The 16,586-nt window shown below is 34.5% G+C and overlaps 1 protein-coding gene across 1 annotated transcript in view; it reads left to right on the forward strand.

Moving 5' to 3' along the window:
• The first annotated feature begins 317 nt into the window (after window positions 1–317).
• LOC118263265 (venom dipeptidyl peptidase 4) overlaps window positions 318–16,586 on the forward strand; it is a 61,250-nt gene continuing 44,981 nt past the window's right edge. Inside the window, exon 1 of the mRNA XM_050705200.1 lies at window positions 318–715. The gene's annotated coding sequence lies outside the window, so the exon portion shown is untranslated. The remainder of the gene's footprint in view (window positions 716–16,586) is intronic.

Here is a 16,586-nt window from a genome sequence, read left to right on the forward strand (position 1 = left end):
CCCTTGGTCCTTGGTTTTCGATAATAGCAGCAGCATATTGTTAAATTATAATTATCCTAGTACATATACTTATATAAAGTTTTTAAACAAAACAATCCCGTAGCAAAAGTTTGTTATCAATAGAATTTTAGGCTCTATTAACCACATACATGGTAACAGTAATGATTGTTACATAAACATTACTGTTAAAGTATTGTATGAGGTAAGTTCTTCACCATAACTTGAGGCGAGTGTACTTGCTTGTTTACTCGCCCGGTAGACGTAACGCGCACGGCAGTCGCTTACCGCCATTCGTCGACCGCGCTACTCTCTAAACCGAATGTTTTGCTGCGTATAATGGCGTGCGGCTACTTCATAAACACGCCGGCTGATTATGTTTACAAATATAGACCCATTTAAACTGTGCCCATTCGTTGGGCCACAATTGTAAACTATTGATAAATTAATGATTAGTCAAACGCAATGGAAATACGTTTCCACTGAACGCATTTGGAAACTTTTCTTTTGGCGGTTTTCGAAGTGAACAAATTAAAAAAAAAATAAAGTATTAGTGAAATAGTATTATTGTAGAGTGGGTGCAAAACAAAGTTTTTTAGAATAAAAGTGTGTGAATAAGTTTATTAAGTTAGTTAACTAGTTTTTAATGTGTGTGAACTATTTATTGTAGTTGTCAAACTAAGTCATTAGGTACGTGAATATTTGTGTTAAAGTAAAGGTAAGTTTTTCCACACCTAATCATTTACTATCTAGTTTTTTTTTTAATGTTTAATCAATATTTACTTGGGTTGAATACAGAATCTGGAGGCTATAATATCTCTATTAAAATTAAACATATTTAAACCAACGTCCTAGTTAGTTTAGTACCTAGAGATAATTACACTAACCATGAGTGTATACTGCATACTTTTAACTATACTACCTGTTAGATAATTAAAAAAAACATCTATATTACGATAATTTGTGTAAGTATTTGCATATTAGAATTAGAGTAATTCCATAATCATTTCTAAAACGATGTTCTGTTAGATTGTGTGGTTAATCCTTTCAAATCCTCTCCAATTATTTTAATTATTTCCCATGAGTCAAGTTAGTAGTAAATGTGTTTGTTTTGATTATAAGTATTAACAAGTTTTAACGTCTATAGAACTATAACCTATTTTAAAATAGACTGTCTATGTATGAATACTACCTATTTATAGATGGTTAAGATAATTTAATAGCTCAGTACTTTAACAATGGTAACTGCAAGGCCGCAGTTATAGCACGAGTGTCATAAATTTTATACACTCTATTAAAGTTAGATCTTGTTGGAAAGTTTCAGCCCTGGGGTCATGTTTGAGCTCGTTCGACCTACTGACTATATTGTTAAATTTTAATGTAGTCTTTAATGAGACAAGTTCAAATCTTTTCGTGATCGTTGAGATTTTGTGTGGATCTTTATAGAGTTGTTATTACGTATCTCAGTGAGAGTGTTTGTTTTTAGATTAATCAGCAAATAATTTACTCTCGTACTTAGAGTAATTTTTTATTTAATGGTTTATTTAATTATTAAATCAAATTAAATAAACGTATCAAATGTCAAAAAATGTAAAAGTTTGTTGATCACGTCAAAATGGCTAAAGGATGATCGTGAAAATTATAAAATTTTATCTTTGATAGTTCTTTCAAATGGTCCTAATAGCTCACAAATCCATTGCTTATCTACGGATAGACCACCTCTTCGTAATAGGCTTTAGCTCACTACAGTGGACAAAAGTTAAGTTTTATCAAAGTGCACTACTGCGGGGTATTGATTAAATATATGATCCCTTATACGGCTTTTACTACACCCGGCGAGAAGAAAAAGAGCGGTAGTTTATACAAATGATATCTTCTCTGCCTTCAGCATACACCATAATATACCGTACTATGTAGGTATAGAGAACACTTAACTCCTAACAGCCAACCGTTTACGGAACAAAAACTGTTGCAATAAATCTTCAGCTAGAGCACTTGGTAATTCTCACGGTATTTAATGTAACCCTTCTACTACGAGCATATACATTACAAATAAATGTTTTTATAACTAAGAACGCAAGTCTTTATGTTAAGATATATAAGAAAATTCACATAATATATTTAAGATGGTTAGATCATGATCATTGATCATAGGATCCAAAAATTTTGTAGGTAATATCAAGAAGTGAGTAAAGTGTCATTATCATCAAAAGCCTATTAGTGGACTATATCAAAAATATTGTGAGCACGTAGGCTTATAATTACTAAATATAAGTTTGAAATCTCCAACCTGCAATGTGTGTAAACTTCTTCTAAGGAGAAGAGGCTTTGGTCAGCAGTGGCCACTTATAGGCTGATGATGTCCAATCTGATTTACGGATCCAATCTCTGGATCAATCTCGGTTTTTGATCGAAACTTTGTATTAATAGTAACTTCAAAAATAATAGTGTTATAACATTTCAGCGCACTCCAGTTTTGTCTAAGTGAGCAACTTTCCCGTTGAAGCTACTCGTATAATGCAAAACACCAAAATAGGCAAAACTGTAGGTAGTTGCAAAACTTTGGCTATTTGCAGCATCTGATGCACGGGACATTTGCATTTTCAACTTTTTGACTATTTTATAACTCTAGAATAAAATGTTATCTCATCAGATTATTCTATCTTCGTACGGTACATTAAAAATTAGAATTAACATTGAAAAATTCACGAAGTAAGTACCTACTGATGGGACACTACGGTTTCATAAAGGTACTCTAGGTATTTCTTTTTAACCAATTTTTTATTTTACAAATATTTAATTATTTTCATATTATCTAAGCCGGTTACAGAACTTTACACAGTTATGCTTTGATTTGATTAATTGCTGATACATTACTAAACTTCATAATAGTTAAAATAGTATTTACTATTCCTTAATTTATTAATTGTTAGATGTAAATTACATCACGATTACTTAATTAATTGTTAAATGTAATTGACTTTACGAATTTCAACGCACACGCAAAGTAAATAAAAAAACAGCAATCAATCAGTTACTTCTTCCACGTTTCCGAAGTGTAATAAAATTAGGGTAATTTACTCGTAATTACATAATTATCGAGCAATAAAAAGCATTACATATACACGACATGTAAATATGAATGATATAAGAGTATATTTACGTAGTGATTACAAAGTCTTTTATATTAAATTAATTGACAAAAACGTTTTACTCACGTTGACAAACCGTTATATTCAGATCAGAATTTTTTAAGTTATAATTAAAATTTCTATTTTCGCTCATGGTGGCAGATAATGCAGGGGATATTATAGTGAACAAGTGTGTGCGTAAACACAGGAAAACTCTCTATTCCCTCACTCTTTGAACCCAATCCGAGCGAAGATAGGTCAGGCGCAGGACCAATGGCTTTACGTGCTTTCTAAGACACGGGGGGTGAAAACACCGCTAAACTTCCTGGCTCCGGGCTAATAATGGTAATTTTACTGAGAAAATGCTATTATCACTAACTTATTGGCTGAAGCCAGAATTGAACTCCCGATACGTTACCGGTCATTCAGCCACAAAGCCAATCGAACAGTTTCTGAAGTCATTATTGGAACAATTAGGTACTTAATTGTTAGGAAATAAATAACTTGCCCCCTTTCACAATGAGGCTAACAATGTAAAGTTACGTTTACAAAAAACATAGGTGTATTTTGTAAATACGCGAAGGTTACGCATTTAAGCCAAAACAGACTTTTGCTTATACCTAAGTATACAGGAGACGTGGTATTAGTTTCTGTTTCTATAATTGTCCGATACCGGTGGGTCTATTTTATCTACTTAGTATTTGAAGAAATTATAGTTTTAATGTAAAACTGTGAAATAAATTACGAAAAAAACAAATGTTGCAAGCGACTCTCGAATCTATAACAGTTGACTTACTAGGTTCAGTTAGCAGATCACCGATGGTCAATTAGGTGTGTAAACTCCAGTCTCATTCAGGACTTTTATATATTCGAAATAAAAATAATTTATTTCAATTTACTGAAGCAAACAATATAAAAATCAAACACAAAACCGTTTTAAATAGCAATTTTCCTGGGTCGCGGTCACCTCAAGGCCAATTTGAAGGCGATCGGGACAGATGTCCTGAACAGGCCACAAGGACTGGACCCACTCAACTGGAAGTACCCTCGGAGTAAGGCCACGTGTTTACCTTGTACCGACCTCCTCCTGCTACTAACGTAATAATAAATCCTTATTAGAAAAATAAAACAATTTCGCGTCTAGCTCTTCATGAACGCGATAAATTCAGAACAAAAGATAAAGATTGTACATTGATTGACAGGGCAGGACTCTTTGGATAAATATTCCTGCTGAAGATAAGGGGGTATGAATTGTAAAATATTTCACTATCGTAATTTTAGTATCCTAATAAAACAGTATTTTTATCTCACCTTTTTTTAAGGGAGGAAAATCATCCAATGACTTCTCTCGCCTTGAGCGAGGCAAGAGGGCGTGTCAGACTCTGACTGACTAAAAACGACCTCATACTTTTCGCCTACTCTTGCTTTTCGAGCCGCGGTAACCCGTTAGGTAGTCCGCAGCTCCGGTTTATCTTACCTTAAACAATGTTTACTTCGGTGTACGTGGTTTAAAGAAAAATAAGGAAAATTTTATCATAAATATTAAGTATTACATATCTGACTTTGAGTTCAGAGTTTCAAACCTTCTTGCTACCTACCACAAGGTTTGTACAATTTGTATTTATATGTATGTGGTGTATTATGTACAGTCTTCATCCAACTTTGTTTATCTCGACGAGCACTTGTAGAAGTCTATTCAAGCATTCAAGTGATTCAAGTATCCAACTCGCTAATTAAGCAAGTTTCCCAAACTCAACTTGATAACTTCTCCGATGGTGTCGAATAAAAGTTTCAAGTATTTTCTAAACATAATATGGACTGTTTTGTTGTTAAGAAACTTAGGGATCCTAGAATGTGTAAGCCTAATTAGGGTTTTTCGGTTAAGTATTTTGTGGGCAATGGTGTGGTTACATGTGTAGTAACATAAACATAGAATTAGTTATGCATAAATGTTTTGTGTGTGCTAATTTAATTTAAGAATCTTAGTTAAGCTTGGCATGTAACTGTTTTTTGTCCCAATAAAATAAAATAAGTAATTATTTGGTCTGATAGTTTGATCACAGTTTTGAGGACTTTTAGTTCGGTGCTCTGATTGGTTGGTTCATTCGAGCCGGCCAATCAGAGCGCTCTCGTTTTGATCTCGTTAAACGTAAATTAAACTAAAGGTACAGTAAGAGTTTGGTGTCGTGTCTGATACACATTTGTATATTGGGTTAAAACTTCGCACTTTTTAATAAGAGAGAATTTATACTATACTTATTTAAGGTGCTTGGCTTGCCTCTTCTTCTTAGTACATTGTTCTTAATACCTAATAAGACTAAAAAAACATATTTTGTCTATCAGTCTCCAATCCAGCTGCAATTCTCAGTCGGTTCTCAGATCTATGGTATGGAGTAAACACGTGTAAGGCTATACAATTTAGACTTACAGGAGATTAGCTACAGCAAGATTATGTATCTTTAGTCTAGAGTTATTAAAACCTCGCGTTGTATGCAAATACAACAGATTAGTAGATGAGTGATAAATAAATCTCCGTGGCCATCGTAGTTACAACATTTTAAAGGAAGTACTAGGAAATTATCATGGCTATTTTAATGATGTCATCGTAATAATTCTTCAATCTTGACAACGCCGCTAGTATGGAAAGAAAATGCAAATATGGGAATGTATCAGCGGACGAGATAAAAAATCTGTGCCTTAAATGGTTAACAGAACGTGATAGTATAAAGTCTGATACTCTCACATATCACTGTGGATGCCCTCTGCTCCATCTAGGAGACATAGGACCTTAAGTCTCTGATATAAGCATGATGTGCTTATCGTTGTCACCATATCAGCCATCAGATGTCCATTGCCTTTATCAGTACCTTCTAAATCGGTAGTGAAAGTAGCCTGTATCCAGAAATTCTCTGTGAGCATAGATAATATTATAATAATATTTCAGTCTTTGTGATCCTTTCATACCATACTCATAAGTTTGACTGCACGGTTGGCGCTGTGGCTGGGCAACTGGCTGCGTGAAACGTGTAGCGGTTCCGATTCCAGCACGAAGCAATTCTTTGTGTGATTCACTAATTGTAGTTTCGGCATTGGGTGTATTGTGTATATGAACTTGTATGTTTGTAAACGCACCCATGCCACAAGAGAAAATCACTAGTGGGGCAACTTTTATTTTAAAAAAGAACGCTTTCAGTGAAAATGGGAGAACTTATTAAAGACAAATAGCTTAACTAACTAATAGCTGCAGAGTTTAAACAGTTCTGCTTTTGTTCAATGGAGTATAAAAAGTAAGTGAAAAATAATTGGATTACTAATAGGTACTTAGGGCAAGAGAATCAAAGTAAAACGCAGGTACGAATTAACGGGTATACAGGGTGTCCCTGAAATCGACGTCCAACGGGCACTAGATGATCGGCAAGGTTCCAAATGTTATCAGAAAAATATAAAAAAAAATCTAAGTCCTACAGTTTTTAAATTACAGTGACTTATGTGTTATCCACGAAAAAGTACACCCTGTGCCAGTCTTTTGACCCTTGTTGCTACAAATCTTTATTTTTTCGTCTGCAGTCTTCCTTACATTATCCTGAATAGTGCTCCAGTAATATGGAATCATAAATTCTTAGCCAACTGCTTTAGATTAGAAAACATTGTTAGTTTTAGAGGAACCAAATACTCTGAATAAAATTTTCACCTTACTTTAAGTGACTGTACTGAATAAATTATGTATGGCGTTAGTAGTGGCAAATTTCACCAAAGTTGGCGCATTTAATAAGGATTATAAAATGGTATAGCACTTTGCACATTATTTCTCAAATTCGACACAAAAAAAGATTTTTCAACGAAACTCCGTTTCGATGAATTTATTTGAACTTACTAATATTTCTTCTAGTGTACTCAAATCATACGTTACAACCTCGTATGCACTAGACAACACTTTGCACGCGATTTGTTATCATCATGTTGAAAATCAGCGAGGATCTCTTGTTAAACAACATTGTCTGTCTACTCATGATTTCGCTTGCAGCTTTCGTCGGCAATATTACTAGACTTACTAGAGGAACTGATGTTGTGTATCATGTTTCACTAAATAATATTGAATGATTGCAATATGATGTTCATAGTGCATCAAACACATTATCAACTGTGTAGTAAAATCAAAAGGAACGGACGCGGCAGATTCATGTGCACAGCATATCGACGCGGTAGTGGTATGGTGTGCTCTTAGGCACAATATTCGTCATAACCCCATCAAAAAAAAAAAAGACGTGTTCATGCCTTGTGATCAAATGCGGGATGAAGCATCAACTATTCTTTAGTTTGTCGAGAAAGAGTTATTTGCACCGTTACAAGGAATTGCAGGTAAAGCAAAAATAATTTAAAAAATAAATAATCAACACGGCCCCAATAAGCTTGTGCTCAGCTAAAATGCCGAAGCCCGAGTACGATGGCTCGAGATGCACAACACCAGTTCGTCTAGCGATAATATTGCCGACGAATGCTGCAAGCGAAATCACGGGTAAACAGACAATGTTGTTTGACAAGAGATCCTCGCTGATTTTCAACATGATGATAACAAATAGCGTGCAAAGTGCTGTCTAGTGCATACGAGGTTATAACGTATGATTTGAGTACATTAGAAGAATTTTTAGTAAGTTCAAATAAATTCATCGAAACGGAGTTTCGTTGAAAAATCTTTTTTTGTGTCGAATTTGAGAAATAATGTGCAAAGTGTTATACCATTTTATAATCCTTATTAAATGCGCCAACTTTGGTGAAATTTGCCACTACTAGCGCCATACATAATTTATTCAGTACAGTCACTTAAAGTAAGGTGAAAATTTTATTCAGAGTATTTGGTTCCTCTAAAACTAACAATGTTTTCCAATCTAAAGCAGTTGGCTAAGAATTTATGATTCCATATTACTGGAGCACTATTCAGGATAATGTAAGGAAGACTGCAGACGAAAAAATAAAGATTTGTAGCAACAAGAGTCAAAAGACTGGCACAGGTGTACTTTTTCGTGGATAACACATAAGTCACTGTAATTTAAAAACTGTAGGACTTAGAATTTTTTAATATTTTTCTGATAACATTTGGAACCTTGCCGATCATCTAGTGCCCGTTGGACGTCGACTTCAGGGACACCCTGTATAATTATATTCCGTACGCGGGCATTTGCCGTCTCCTTGAAGTGAAAAGCGATTTTACTTCTATTTTTACATTCAGTGTCGCGTGCTGCGGTACTAACATTACGTACGTGTATATTCTTAGGTGTAATTAAATGAAATTCATGTTGGTTCTTGAATAATTACGTATTATTGCCGACTGGAGACTGTCTGTTGTCGGTTGTACGGAGGTTTAAGATACCCGTTTCTCATGCATAATGGGTTGGAAACTAACTAATGGCAAGTACCAATGTGACGTTTTGTAGTTATATGTACTTTCTAAGCTCACATTTTTTTAAGGGGTCTTATTATCCAATGCCTTCTCTCGCCTCGGAGTGTTTGACTCTTATTGACTAAAAACCACCCCGTTCCTACTCCTGCTTTTCGAGCCGGAGCCCCGGTAAACCCGCTAGGTAGTCTGCAACACCGGATTAGCTTATAACTTCTAATATAAGTTTGAAATTGCCAACCCATATTGAGTAAGCGTGGTGATTAATACTGAAACCTTCTTCATGGGAGAAGCGGCCGGTCAGCAGTGGCCACTTATAGGTTATTGATGTATTGTGTGATGAGATGTAGACTGACTGGTTAGGTGTGTGAATGTTTTGTATACCTACTTATTTATACTCATAAAAAATATCGTCACACCTGTCTTCCATTGAGGTAGACAGACAATGAAACATGGGACGCTTATGTATAAGATATGTTTGTTATAAGATCTTGGTGGATGAAAAATAAATTACGTTATTACATATACATTCATAAATCTCTTCACGCATGCTGATTTGCAATTTTGTCACTAAACTCCGCGAGAAAACTAATAATATGTATTATATTTGACTTAGTAAATTCTATACCCAATGTAGTTAGAAAAATATAGTAGGTACCTACTTAAAATAGTTCTGAAGCTATTTTTACAACTAGGTATAAAGAAAATTTATTTCGAAATGAGCTTTCTTTTTGGAGGATTCCTTTGGGGAACTGCCTCTGTGATTCTGTATCTGTGGATTTCTCAAATGGAAGGTCATAAACCGTGTGTTTGGCGCATGGACCGACACATTTTTTTAGAGATTTGGGAAGTCATTAGCTATCTTCGCCAACATCTTAATTGTCACGATGGTTGATGGTTATTAATGATTGTTACATATGACTTTTTCAATAATATATTTCATAACTCATTTTTATTACGAATAGTGGAAAGCGATACAATTACATTCAAGTCTGTTTAGGTAAGAGATGTTATACAAGAACACAATTAGAATTTTAATTCTTCTTTCCCTGCGCCTTTCCGCCAATAAATTCGTTGGAGAACGTAAATAAAATGCCTTTAATTAGTACCGGTTTGTGTGTAATTAATACGAAGCCATACTAGCTCGCGAATGCGATATTCTTAGAACAGTATTATATACTGAAAATGTCTTAGAAATCTTGAATTAATATTATTAATGGTGATTACATTGCTCCATTATAACATAACAATATACACAAAATGATAAATAATGGTACGTGAGGTTGATTTCTCGCTTCTATGTGTGTAGGTACCTCTACCTACATCTTCGCTAATTACGAGTCGTTATGTGTAGTAGGTACCTATTCCTACTACTTGGGTAGTTATAGTAAGCCTTTGTGATCACTTTATAAATAAGAAGACAATACTAGTAAGAACTGATGGACTACTATAGGTTACGACTTCGCATTGTATCACACTAATGTCAAAGTTTGTTTGTTTGGATGTTTGTCCGAAAATCACACTGAAACTACTAAACGATTTTTGATGAAATTTGGTATACAGACAGAGTATTAGTTGACAACAAAGCTGAGAAGTTAGTGTTATTCTAAATATTTCGGCCTGCTTTTGAAGGAAGATAATGATAAACTCTGAGTTATTTCATTGTTAAATCATATAGATATGAACGGCCAAAGTTTCTGAGATAAGAGTTCATTCATCGGAGACACGAGTTTCATTACACTAATTTGAGACCCTTGTCACATTAAAATGGTTATTCCTATACAACTATTGTACTTCACATCATCTCATCATTAGCCTATAAGTGGCCACTGTTGACCAAAGGACTCTTCTCGCACGGAGAACGTTTGAGCATTAATCACCACGCTTGCTCAATGCGGGTTAGCGATTTCAAACTTATAATTCGAAATTATAAGTCCTTTCCTCCCGATGTTTTCCTTCACCGTTTGTCAGTGGTGTTTAATAATCTTAGAGAGTACATATAACTCGGAAATAGTCACATTGATACTCAATACTCAATTCTTTATTGCATTCCAAAATGTAGGCAGGCTTAGGTGGTAAACATTTGATAGGTAACAATTGTGGACCCTGTCGGTTACCCTGATACTTGCCGTTGGCAGGTTTCGAACTCGCACTCTCATGCATAAGTAGCGAGCGTCTTCAACAATCTTACATTCATCTTATTTGCATGAATAACAGGGATTATGATTCGTCTTAATAATAGTTCTTATCATTATACTGGCTTTATCTGAGATCAACTTCGTTTGCTTACACTTGTCCGAAGTAATGTGGGTTCATTTGTGATGACGTAGCTTATAATTTTGACTGCACAGTTGGCGCGGTGGCTGGGCAATAGGCTGCCGCGACGTGTAGCGGGTTCGATTCCCGCACGGAGCAACTCTTTGTGTGATCCACAAATTGTTGTTTCGAGTCTGGGTGTCATGTGCATGTGAATTTGTATGTTTGTAAACGCATGAATTCACACACACATGAATTTGTATGAGGCAATGTTAAAAAAATGTTCAGATATAGGTACTTATATTGCCGGGGCTACAAACTACTTAGTGGTTTATCCGGACTACGGGTCGAAACAGGAGTAGGAACGGGGTGGTTTTTAGGCAGTAAGAGTCTGATACTCCCTCTCGTCTCAATTAAGGCGAGAGTAGGCATTGAATGATTTCCCCTCAATAAAATTATGTATGAAATAGTAACACCATTGATATTATTAAATGTAACACACACATTCAACCAAATTCCATTAATCTCCACTACCTAATAGGGGGCGAGCCTACAACCATACTTCACTTATAGTACTTATAAACGGATAAGCAAAAGCCAAGGGCAACAAGGGACATTTTAAACTAGGCCAGAATCTCGCAATCACTTAAATCAAGCATTCAAACCACTTTGTTGTAGAGAAATGTTCCATATTAACCATTGTTTATTGTATACTTTATTGTGATAGCAATAAGTGCGGTTTTGCCACTATAAGAACTGATATTCATCTCTATACTGGTTTCTCAAAATAAGTACTTGTGTACAATGTTTGTTCCGGTTTAGAAGTACCTTTAAACGTAATTGAGGCTTTGAATTAGATTTGATCTCTATTATTACGTACATAAGTATCTAATTTGTATCAATAAGTAAGAAACCTTAGATTAGAGCGAGCCTCTGGTTCGAAATTTCGAATCCTGAGTCGCACAGACTATGCAAATGTTTTGTCTATTTTAAAATAATAAATATTGGAACTTTTTTTCTAATAGGACTAAACTTATGAGAAGGAATTAGTTAATATTTTAATATTATGCTACACGAAACATTTTGCTAGGTTAATCTAAATAAAAGGTCAAACCGAGATAGTGTTTTAGATAACCAAAGAATTTACAATTATAATATTTAATTAGACAGTCTCTTGGATTAAAAGTTATCTTTATTTTGGTAACAGACTTAATAGGTTTTGGCAGTGTGCAGTGATACTCGTATTATTTGTCATGATAAATTCCATTTTTCTTTTCCAAACTACCTATGTATTATTATAATTCTTCAAACTATTATTGGTCGAATTAAGCTAACGGCTCGCTTGATGGTGAGTGGTCACTGTCCTGTAGTCACCAGAAATATTTACTACAAGTGTTTTGCAGATTATTCGCAAAATTGTTGTACTATGGCGTTTTCGTTTCAGCAGAAATTGACTCCTCGATAATGACGATTCAGTCAAATAGAGTTCTAGTTCTGTATTGGTTGATTTATTCGAGCCCACCAATCAGAGCGCCGAACGAGCTCTCGTTTCGATTGCTTTAAAAGTGTAAAGCAAACTCATACTAAAGATACAGATATCAAAACAAAAAACCTCATACTATTCAGCGACTAACATATGAGTAAAATAACAAAAGGGAAGTAATAGAAAACTGCCAATAAAAATAGACGAAGCTATTTTAATCAGTAAAAACTCGAGAGTGTTCCACAACAAATAGTAAAAACTTTTCTTATATAAAAGTTTTAGTGTTGCCAAACTAAATCCTTGGTCCCGGATGCCTTTCTTTGTTTATTTTTGTAATGGCCACACTAAGTTGTAAAAAGTTAGTGTATAGCCTGTATTAGGGTTCAGTGGTCGGCAAAAGATTATTACTCTATTTTCAGTGGCTTATGTCTATCCCCATGGGTGGTTCTCAATTTATGAATCCTATATGTTCTTAAGATTAGCTCGAAGATAGAATCATTAATTTTATTTTTATTCTTTTGGAAATACAGCAGCTGTAAGAATTTTTGTGCTATGGAACATATTATTATATATGGAATTATTTGTAAAATTATGTGCTATGTGTATCTTCAGGAAACTAGTCTGTTATAACAATAGAAAAATGAAGTTGCCATAGTTCAGTCTTTATAAAAGCGTCTTCTCACACGGAGAAGATCTTGAGCATTAATTACCACGCTTCCTCAATGCAGGCAATATCAGACTTAAAATTAGAAATTATAAACCTAGGTTTCCTTATAATGTTTTCCTTCACCGTTTATTAGTGGTATATAAATAATCTTAGAAAGTACATATAACTCAGAAAAAGTCACATTGGTACTTGCCCTTGATGGTGGTACGACATTTTATTGGGCCTTTATAATAATCATAATTATTATTATAACTTCAATGACTATATATATAAATAAATAATATAAATATAAGGTGTAACATGATATTACGTCTATGTAGGTACGTCACTCATTTTTACACTTGTATTGATATAGACTCTTGTAAATAGCTATTTAAAATGTTATTATTATATTCATTCACTACATTATATACAGTTTATTGATTTAAAAAATAAATAAAGAATAGTTTATACCAATAAAAATAAAATAAAATAAGTAATATATTGCCTCGGGTGTTTGAATTCTCGATGTTTGGCTTGTAGTTTGAACTAACTTCACTGGTTGAACACAATGTTAGTTACCATTTACGATTATCAAAATACTTAGGTAGTGATAATATTGAGTGCATGGACCCTAGACTAGTTACTCGGTGTTTGGTCATAATTTATAATTATCTACTCGCTTCAGCGGCTTTGCAATCGTGTGGGATAAAAAGTAGCCTATGTGTTATTTCAGATTATAATCTACCCCTGCTCCAAATTTCATCCATATCCCTTCACCAGGTTTGACCTAATTGAGAAACGATCACGATTTTTCATTTATAATAATTTTAATATAGAATAGTAAGAAAGTGAGATTACAAAGAGCTTTTAACGTGTTAATTGTTGAAAAGAAGCCCTTTTGACGATTCTGTAGAAGTATGTAGTTAATGCGTTAAATTGTACCTATTATGGAGTACGTTATATAGTCCACACCTTCAAAGTACCTTTCAATTCTTCAACGTAACATTTATTTGTCGTAAGATTTTACATGCACGTCTTCAATGGAGAGAATAGGTACACAAGGCGCCTTTGTTAATCGTAGCGTGAAATTTACAAATGTTTTGCAACTAAACAACGTGTTTGTCATCATTTGAATGAACAATATTTGTACTACTGTCAATATGGCAACACATTGTTTATTTGTAAGAGAAAAGAAACAGTGAGATCATTATTTGTTCTAGTTCGATTGTGTCAAGGGCGTTTAGTCATCGTTTCATTGACCGCTTTGAATGGTAGAATAAAATTAGCTAAAACTTTGATTATGATAAATATAAGAGAGATAAAGCACGTAATAGTTATCAATGCAACTCTATATATGTTTTTCTCCTGTATCGTGGGTGCGTTTATAAACATACAAATTCACATACACATTACACCCAGACCCGAAACAACAATTTGTGGATCACAAAAAGAGTAACTCCGTGCGGCTATCAACCCCGCTACACGTTTCACGGCAGCCGTTTGCCCAGCCACCACACCAACCGTGCACTCGTTTTTGACTAAGCGATCCATAGTCTTAGACTTTATGAGAAGGTTTGCAGTAATGTTCATTATAAACGTTTGACAGAGGGGTCGGAGATCCAGGTTTAGGGCTCTAGTATGAGTTTGCTTTACATTTTACAAGATCGAAATGAAATCGCATTCAATGCTGTGATAGATTGGTTCATTGAAACGGCCAACCACAGCGCCAAAGCAATAGTGCGGTCTAATGACGACAATGACCAGTCTCAACAATTGGGTAGTATCCTCGGTCAAAAATAAATTATTACAACTTTTCAATACAATAAAATATTAAAAAATAATCACACTCTCATTCCTAAATTTGATGATCTACTTAATTTTCGATTTTTCTAGCTAATTTTCTAGAAATAAATCCTGCTATTTGACGTAAAAATTTGATGACGTCATAATGCACTATTTCATACAAAGTTCATAGAAAATATCGTTTTTGACGTTTCGAAAAAAGTATTGAATTTGACTAGTAGGAAACTAGCCTATTGTTCATCGAAATTTAAATTTGGAAAAACTTTAGGACGCCTTTCAAATTTAAATTTAGAACTAAATGTTCTTGACTGTGACGTCATCACAAATCACAACTAATGTCGGGGCATTCCTTATTTTAAAACATTGTGACGTTTTTTACCGTTATTTTCCTTAAGTTGTATATTCTATGATTTTTTTTTATCGAATGACGTGCTAGGGGCATCCCGAGTTAGTCATTAAGTTATATTTGCTTATGGATAGTAGGTATAATAACATAATTATATCTATTATACATTGTATAGCGGCATTACACGCCGTAATGTGTACCTCTGCCTACCCCTTCAGAGATAAAAAGACGTGAAGTTGTTGTGTTGTTATTAATATCCACAATATCTTCTGCCAGTGGCTTTGTCCGCGGTCCCGGAGTGATAAAAAGGGTCCTATGTGGTATTCTAGACTATAACCAACTCCTGCTCCAAATTTCATCCTAATCCCTTCAGTAATTTTGACTTGGTTGAGTAACAAACATACAGAAAAAGTCATAAACATTCGTATTTATAATATTAGTAAGAAGTAAGATGTTACTCAGTTCTCTATTGTAATTAGGAAAGGCTATAGCCTAATAGCGTCACTATTTTTTTACCAAATGGTGATTGGACGGCAATTCATACCCACACCATTCCGTATTGTTAACATACCAATCTTCATTAATTCAATCCACAGATTTATGTCATCACCAACCATAACATTACTTAAACAAAAAAACATGGTGCATTTGTGTCGGGTGCGCGTACGCATACGAATCACGGTGACAACATCGGGCACAACTCTTGCGCCGTTGCGTTCCTAGTTACGTTACATCATTGAATTCCTTTCCCATATAAGTAGGTGAACGATTTATATTGGTCACTTTTACTTATACTATTATGGAAAACGGATGCGGTATGATATACATATATAAGTATAAACATACATAATATTATAACATAGTGCCTTTTATGTCAAAGGCGTAGGTACAGTTTTAGTTTGATTCATTGTATGGTTGTTGTAGTTGCTGGGAACCGTGTACGTGTAGCGGGTTGGATTCCCGCACGGAGCAACTCTTTGTGTGATACACAAATTGTTGTTTCATGTCATGTGTATGTGAACTAGTATGTTTGTAAGCGCACCTACGACACAGGAGAAAGTCCTAGTATGGGCAACATTCTTTAAAAAAGAAAAGAAAACGTTTGATTTCGTGTTTATTTCATGTAAGTACTAAGATTTACTCCGAGACTAGTAATCAACATTTACGACCAGTCTATCAAGGAAATCTTACAAATGTAAATCAAATAATCATAATATCATTCAAATGTCAACGCTAACGACTAAATGTTAAGTTTCAAAATTGTCTATCTGTATCCCTCGCTTACTACAGATAGTATCTACCCAATACAACTGTTTAGAACTCTTTTGTGCTCTTGTTAAAGCATTCCGTCTACCTTTAATAGGCAACAGGTTGATAGTAGTGCACTAAATTACTTATTCAGTAGACGCTTCAATGTAATATCGACTGTAACTTTGAAAGGCTAAGGTTGTAAATGGAATGTTTAGTGCAGATAATTCGTTGTTCGCATGCAGATTAAAGATCGTCTGTTGGTCTGTTACTTAAGA

The sequence above is a fragment of the Spodoptera frugiperda genome, chromosome 27, assembly GCF_023101765.2.
Source record: "Spodoptera frugiperda isolate SF20-4 chromosome 27, AGI-APGP_CSIRO_Sfru_2.0, whole genome shotgun sequence".
NCBI lineage: Eukaryota > Metazoa > Arthropoda > Insecta > Lepidoptera > Noctuidae > Spodoptera > Spodoptera frugiperda.